The following is an 8,774-nucleotide window of genomic DNA, read 5'->3' as shown; positions in this document are numbered from 1 at the left end:
TGCTTTCTATGGTAAATTATTACTAATCTCTTAAGTTATTGATATAATCAAATTATTAAGTTATTGATGTTAACTTTAAATGTGAACTAATTTAAAACAAATATCACAAGTGTCATGCAGCTTTGTTGAAATACTGTGATACAAATAACTGAAGTCAGAGAAACACTTAGGGATAGAATATAGGAGATGATTGTTTATTTTCAGATCATCCTGCAACCATTCTTAAAATTAAACATATTTGTTGTAGATCTGGGGTGACTAAAGAAATGAACCTATAAGGATGAATAGGGTCACACTGAAATCAGATAATTGTGACAATTCCTTGACTCCATCTACATCCTCACAGGTTCCATTCAGGATCACGATCTGTGTTCTAACAATGCCATCCCTATCTGCCTCTTCCCATCTTAATTCTTTCACAAAGCAGTTAAGTTTTTAACAGTGATGTCCAAACTGTTGAAGAGGGTGAGGTTCACAACTCAGCAAGGAGCTGAAAACAGGTAGAATGGAGCAAAACCAACTTAGTTAACCTCCTTCAGTTAGTCCAAATGACTCAGTAACAAGCAGACAAATTCAAGTAAAAAATTTAAAAGATTTCAAATGAATTAAAAGACTTTAAAATGAGGCATCTCCTGGGAGGTATTCCCTAAGAAAATGTAGGTATCATGCCATCAGGGACCGAAGCCACCAAATATTTAGATCTTTTAACTCACTTCTCTTGTTGATTCTTAGGTCCAACAAAAATCCTAAAACTCGAGTCAGGGTTCTCACTGGAAATTGATAAGTGAGCATTCTGATTTACATAGTCATTTGAATATGGGAAACTGAAATAAATGACATTACAAATTAACCTGAGCCAAAAGACCATCAGAAAAGCCATCAAAAAAATTATATTTCTAGTGGAATTCTTCTAACCCTTCAATTACCCAAATTATATTTTAACCACATAGGAACTCTTTAAAATTGTTTAGTTAAGCATTCTTAAATCATAGCAAGCAAAATTACAACATCTGATGACTGAGGTTTATTACTATGATTATTATAATGCATTTTTTGCAAAACACGTGTGTCTGCTTCAGTTTTGTTTTTTTCCTTCTACTATCAGTAGGCCATAACTAGCTCACCAAGGCAGAATTCTTAAATAACCACAGTTATCAATATGCAAATATTAAAATAAGCATCTTGGGAGAGCCAAAGGTTTTTATTTCTCTAGCCAAGTTCATTACTTTAAATTTAATTCAGCTGATAGGAAGCCGTCCCCCCCCACCACTACTGTTCAGAAATATTTTCTCAGGAGGCCAAGAGAAGAATCCCAGATCCAGGTTATACAGATTAGGTTCCTTCGCATACAAAAAAAGAGAAAAACTAGCTAGAATTATCACACTATTTCTTATTAACAAAGAATCCTACATGTTAGAATCATCGGACATCCTTCAATAAAAACATCAGATACAACAAACATCAGATGTTTATATCCATCTTAGAAACCTGATTCTCTACTGCCCTTTAACACCCTATATTACCCGACAATTTGATGTTATCTATATAAAAATATCTATGTAGGTTAAAGTTATGATTAGATGGCTCCAAGAGTACTGTATGGAATGGATAACAAGAAGCCTGTGGGTGTATGTATGGAGCACAATCATACAAAGATAGCTCTAAAATAAGACCAGGTGGTTGACGTGGTCAGTTTGGAGCGCTGTTTCCTAAGAATAGTATAAGCGTTTCATGGTTACTTAAGTAATCAAGGACAGGGTGATCCAAAAGTATCAGAAATGCACATCTGATGCAACAATACTATGCTCCACTTTAGGAAAAAAACAGTTCGCACAAAGGATGAGCCTCTCCGTATTTACCTCTCACAAGCACGAGCTAAATTCCACCACCTGGACTCGCAAACGAGCAGTTCCTCGGACGCCCAGTCCCCACCCCTCGCCTCTCCGCCAGGGCACCTGGCCAGGGCCTTTGGCGCACTCAGAGGCAGAAGTCTGACCTCGGAAAATCCCAGAATGCTACAAACGGCCGAGGCCAGGGACCCAGAGTAAGCCTTGATCTAGGACAACACTTGCCCCAGGAGGCTCTCGCAGGGTCTCACTCTGATCGGCGGGACGGGTCACGGGCCTAAGGAGCCATGATATGAGTGGCCTGGCCTCTCTGAGACGAGTCAGCGGCAGAGCCGAGGCCTTTCCGCCCTAGGATTTTAAATCTACCATGACACCGGGGCAACTTTAGGTTTCAAATGCCACGAGCAGAGCTGTGTCCCGAAGAAACCCCGGTCGCCGAGGCCCCGAATCCCGTCGTTTTTCTGACACCTGGCTTTCGAGACCTAAAAGACTGGCAAACCGCCCAGCCCAGAACACCCTATCCGAAACCTTACCTCCTCAAAAGCAAAAGGCCCTTTGGCCAATAACTGTCACCAAACCGCCGTCTTCAATCCCTGTCGCTGCGACAAACACCCTACAAAATGACAGCAAAACCATCTCCCCAAAACCCCACCGTCGGCCTCTAGCGCCACTTATATAGGACGAAGGCGCCTATGTAACAAAGCTCCCGCGCTCCCGCCCCGCCCCTAAGGGGCGGGGCCCAGTGTGACGTCAGAGCCGCGCCCGGCCCTCCACCACGCTGCTGCGTGGGCGGAGCAGTCCCGGCCCTGAGATGTGCAGTGGTTGAGGCGACTCCTTAGATTGTTTTCATTGCGGGAGAACCTGGGTGAAGTCAGGAGGAGACGACTTAAGCCTGTGGCACGTGTCTGCTGCTACTCGAGGAGTTATGCTGAATGCAGCACCTCTTAGCCGAGCCAACCTTGGCTCCGTTTCCTGCTCTCCCACCCCAGTGGGCCGCAGCACGGCTGAACTGTCAGGCAGAGCCACCGTGCAATAGACAAACCCCAAACCGTCTCGGTGCTAGGCCCAGGCTGGTGCTGGGGTTAGCTCAGTGAACGCGATTGTGTAGTCCAGCCCGCTTGGAACGTCCTGTCTAAAAATGGATTCTGATAAATAAGATGTCTTAGGAAACAAGCTCAGAGGTGCTTATCTTTTTAAGGCCTGTGTTCCTGATAAGAACAAAAAAAATAAGTTTCAGTTGAGACTCCTTACAAAATTTTTCCTGTTGTGATCCCTGCCTCCTGGGCAGATTCGGTAGCTGGAAGTTTCCCTAACAAACTTTTCCCCATTATTTATTCCTGTGAGTCAGTTTTAGTTAACCAATGCAGAGTAATGTCTGAGAGCTAGTGAGCCCCGTTAAGGGGCTTGCTTACCTCAAATAAGGTATTTCGCAGTTCTAAAGATCCCCAGACAGTTTCCCGTTGTGAGCGTGTAGAGTGAGAAGAGAGAAGAGGGCCAAAATCTGAGCCCTGGAGAGCACTTAAGGGACAGAGGAAAAGAGCCTGAGAAGGAATGATCAGCAGGAGAGGAGAACCAAGAGTTTGGTGTCAGAGTAAGTGAGAGAAGGGTTTAAATGAGGGAAAGGCTGACAGTGACAAATGCTGGGAAGGAGTCAGGTAGGGTTGGTCCTGAAAAGTGTCAAGGGGATTTTGTGCTCTGACAAACATTCGATGGATAAAAGAGAAAGTCAGAAATCAGATTTGGGAGGGCACGGTTGGACTCTTGCAGGCATAAATCCAATAACATGTGGGTTTGTACCTTGTACCTTGTTAGGTGAAAGGAGGGCCCTGTCATTTCATGATCTAATAGTGTAGAAAATGTGTGCCACATACTTTGGATAAATTGAATTGTTATGGAGATTGTACCCCATGTTAAGAAGTGAAGAAGTGAAGTTGAAAAGATAATTGGAAAATTGGAAGTGAAAATTCTTTATGCTGTAGAACGAAACAGACGTTATTCTCCTCACCTAGAATAGCCACCATTTATGCATCTACAATTGTAAATCTTACCCATCCTTTGAGGTCTATCTCTAACATGCTATCTCTGACTACATGAGTTCCCACCCATCTCCCTGCTCTTGACTACTCTGGTTAGAGATGAGGTCCTTAATCAGTTGGCCAAGGCACACTGGTGTGCCTGGAACCACCAAAATATGATGACCAATTTTGCCCATAGTGTGAAATGTATTGGTTCTACAATTGATTACACCTACTATTTCAGGGACATCTATCAGTTGGAATGTTTATCTGAGTAGACTGGGCCATCTTGCGAGGTAAAGTGGGACTCAGCTTGAGGCATATAGAGGCATAAATTAAGCTGGCAGCAAAGAAAAGTTCCCCTTTTTTCCTGGCACATGAAGGATCTTTGTCTTGTGAGGCTAAAAGAGAATGTGGTCAGGACAGTGCACAGTTTTGCTCAAACAACAATAGAAAGTTCAAAGACAGCCAAGTGGAAAGGCCCCCTACAGAGGGATTTATAGACATCACAAAACAATGTTACCCAGTAGTGGAGTCTGCTTTGTAGTTGCTGCTATCTTATTTTAGTGTCATTTTGAATATTCAAGTTTGTCTGCCACTTAAATATTAAGGTCTAATATTTGAAAGTGTGTCATGATCAGGAGGAGGTCGACATGTATGGTGCTCCTATTTACTCTCTGTGGCTTATGTGCTTTGACTGGAGACAAGGACCTGATTTATATTATCTTTGGTATCTCAGTGGCTACAACCCAGTACATATTTGTAGGTTGTTTATGGAAGCTGCTTTTGGTTGTTTTGCTCAGTTGGGTTAAGTTGGATTAAATCAAAGGTTGAAATTTACTCCCAGAATCCCTGGGCCAGTTGGCTTAATAATCTTACCTGGCACCTTAACCCTTTCTATTAAGTCAGTTACCTGGAAAATGAATACCTTGTGTCAGAGGACTTAATAAAAAGTCTGTCTAATTTCTCAGAATCTACTACTAACACCAGAAAATCTGTCCAATCTGGTAACTTTGTCTCAACACAAGAACAAGTATGTCTAAGAAATCCTTAAGTTAAACCATATATAAAGAAAATCTTAGCTTTGAAGAGCAACCAGAGGAATATTCTTATCATATATTCTAGCACAGACATTCTACAAGTTTAACTTCAGATATAGGAAACAGTCATCTCTGAAAGCAGAGTTCCAGAGTAAAAGTCTAAATTGTTGTGTAAATTACGTTTAACAAAAGATTGTCAGCTATATGGAGAAATCTTTACAAAGCTATAAACCTTTATGAGTTTATAATTTCTAAGTTGCTATTACTGATAATTACCAATCTGTATTTAATTAGATTTTTTTGTGTTTTTAGCTATCATTTAAATACTCATTATGTGCTAACTACTTTGTATACATGATCTCATTTAATAATCTAAACAACACTGTAAAGTGATCATTGGTTACTTGCTTGCAGTCAAGTTATCAAGTACCAGAACCGAGATTCAATCTCAGGACTTACTTGCTCCAAAGCTCTTGTGTTTAACCCGTTCTACTGGCTGCTTCAACTCATACAGCAAAGTACAAAGCAACTTACTTTACTTAGTCATTAGGGAAACCAGGCTGAGTTCATCTTTCAGCAAGATCAAAGGAGTTCGTCTTAAAAAAAGCACTTTTCAAGGTGATATATCATCAAGGGCTCCTCATGATGAAACAATGACTCAGTTTATCTCCAGCACATCAAGGTCATCAAAGGTCCCAGGGTGCCTTATTCACTGTTCAACAGCAAGTCACAAAGGGTCTCCCGTGCATCCCATGCTGCCTAAGATGGATAACATCCCAGGTTTCTCCAATATTTCCTGAGACTGGTTGTGAGGAGATTCATACAGCACACCATGAAGCAGGATCCAATCATCAAACAGTGCCAGAAACATTCCCTGATACACAGTGCACTTTGCAGTGTATCAAAGGTGGGGAGTGGAGGGGTGCCAGGAGTGATTTAATTCAGAGGTTCTTTTGGGAATAGGATAAGCTGATCTTTCCAATCTCCTCGTCAATTTTCACTACCTCTAATGAAAGGGCTTTGGAACTAGGTTAATCAATTAGTTTCTCAACACCTGCTACCAATAGTCTCAACTATCAACCATCCAGTGAAACCACTGAAGGGAAAATATATTTGCCTAAGTAAATTCCTAAGTTCTAAATTTCCTATGAATATTGTAGAATCCTACATAAGCATATGAAAACATGTAATATATATTTGTCTCCAAATCTTCTGGGGTTACCTTTTATTTTAATGTATAAATATCAAGCTCCTATTTCATGTAATTGTAGGAAGTACAGTATCCTTCAGAGTATTCTGATGATTTCTATAGAGGTGTTAACTTCTCTGGTGGCTTCCTGTCACCTCTCACTCTAAATTCCCATTCCTGGCTCTATCCCTCAATTCCCTTATACCATCTCATCTGCAGTTGCTGTCTTTGCTTCAGAACATTTTGTACCAAGTATTGACACAGACTTCTCCTTGATTCTCCAAAGACTAGGTACCTTTTATGAGGAATAGGCTTAAAATTTTGAGAATACCAGAGGGTGGGTACAGCACAGAAACAAAAAGAACTGAAATTTTGTATCAGAATTCACAATTCTGAAGGTCCCAATCATTTCTTATCACAGAGAATTTCTTACTGGCTTTCATCTCCTTAGGACTCAACTAGGGGAATGGATATAAGTAAAATGGATATATACTACACATTAGTTAAAAGCAATGAACAATTTTGCTAAATTTATGCTAAATTGACATATAGCAATATAAATAGACCTAAAAAGTTAATGCTGAATGAAGAAGAAAATGTGATTTATAAAACAATATCATTTAGGCAGATATTTAAAAACTGCAACTACACCACATGTTTTCGAGGATACGTATATATTTAAATAAAGGTTAGAGAGTGAATTGGAAAGACAATATATTAAATACACTAGAGATGTGCTTCTCAGAGTTCTGAACTTTAGCCTAGAGACCATTTAGGCTATGCACTCAGTTTACTTTGTAGCTTTGTTGCCCTGGGTCTAATTTTCAACACAGTCTTCCCTGTGGCTACAGGAGACAGCTGAGTCAATAGTGTGCCTTAAGTTGACAGCTGGCTGACCTGATCTTCTCAGTTTCCATTTTCAGAGCTTTTAAAACAACTGACCAAAGGCAGACAACTCAATAACGCTTACAACTGCAATTGTCCCCATACTATTCAAGTGCCTCCAGCTATTGCATAAGCTGATGTTTCACCTCCATCTGAACCTCATCCCAGTTCACCACCAGTGAGAGTTTTTTCCTGGACCCAAAGGGCTATGTTCTTTATTCTGTTTCACCACCTTCTCTCTTAGAAGCAACAATAAGGGGCATCCTTGCCTTATTCCTCTTTGTAAAGGGAATGCTTCTAAAGTTTTAGTTAAGTTTCATGTTGTAACTTTTCTTCTCAATGTATTGTGGAAATAGGTCCATACCAATTAATACTTATATATAACCAATCCTCATTATTGGTGGATTCAGCTACTCATTAAAATTTATCTGTAACCCCCCAAATCAATACTCATAGTGCCTTCATGCTTATTCATGGGCATGAGCAGAGCAGCAAAAAATTTCTCAATGTGTACATTCCCAGCTGAAGTCAAGCAAGGCAATGCTCAGCCTTCTTTTCCAGTTCTCATACTGAAAAGAAGTGCCTTTTTCGCAGTCTATTTAATACTACATTTTTGTGCTTTTCCTTGGTGACTTCCCTGTTTAAAATGGCCCCTAAGTGTAGTGCTGAAGTGCTATGTAGTGTTTCTAAAAGCAAGAAAGTTATCATGCACCTTATGGAGAAAATATGAATGTTAGATAAGCTTCATTCAGACATGAGTAATAGTGCTTTTGGTCATGAGGTGAATGTTAATGAATCAACAAGGTTTATTAGGTAAGGTTTGTTTGTTTGTTTGTTTGTTTGTTTTTGCGGTACGCCAGCCTCTCACTGTTGTGGCCTCTCCCGTTGAGGAGCACAGGCTCCGGACGCGCAGACCCAGCGGCCACGGCTCACGGGTCCAGCCACTCCGCAGCATGTGGGATCCTCCTGGACCAGGGCATGAACCCGTGTCCCCAGCATCGGCAGGCAGACTCTCAACCACTGCGCCACCAGGGAAGCCCTAGATGAGGTATTTGTAAACAGAAAACCACATTTCAAAAATTATGGGCTGATTGGATGATGAAAGTATTGTGAACCAGAGGATCACAGAAACCCAACCTTATTTCTCCTAGGAGTGATGAGTATCTAGTCACCAATTCAGTATTTTCAGCAACGTTATAAAACCTAATTCCTGCAAATAACGAGAATCAACTACATATATTAAAATAAAAGAAACATTACATGGGACATACTTCTACTACAAAATAATTTATTATTTATCTGAAACAAACTCTACATATCTAAATTACATCTCTTTAATTATATTTCCTTGATGGTTTGGATCTCAACAGTTCCTTGTTTTGTAGAATTTGTTTAGACATTTAATGCAGTTATAATCTGTGTTCTATTTAAACTGTACATAAATTTTCATTTTTTTTAAAGTTTTTTTAATGTGGACTATTTTTTAAGTCTTTATTGAATTTGTTACAATACTGCTTCTGTTTTTGTTTTTTTTGGCTGCAAGGCATGTGGGATCATAGCTCCCCAACCAAGGACTGAACTTGCATCCCCTGAATTGCAAGGGGAAGTCTTAACCACTGGACGGCCAGGGAAGTCCCTTATTTCATTCTTTTGTCCACTACTATTCTTTAGTGAAAAAAGACTCTCATAATCAGCATTATGACCCACTCTACTGAACATGTGTTGGCATAAAATTGGTAACTGAGAATTGACCTTCCAATTTGATTTGTTGAAGTGCATAATACTATCTTTCCATTCT

The sequence above is a fragment of the Mesoplodon mirus genome (genome assembly GCF_964341445.2).
Source record: "Mesoplodon mirus genome assembly, chromosome: 5".
Classification (NCBI taxonomy): Eukaryota; Metazoa; Chordata; class Mammalia; order Artiodactyla; family Ziphiidae; genus Mesoplodon; species Mesoplodon mirus.
Note: the sequence above shows the minus strand (reverse complement) of the source record.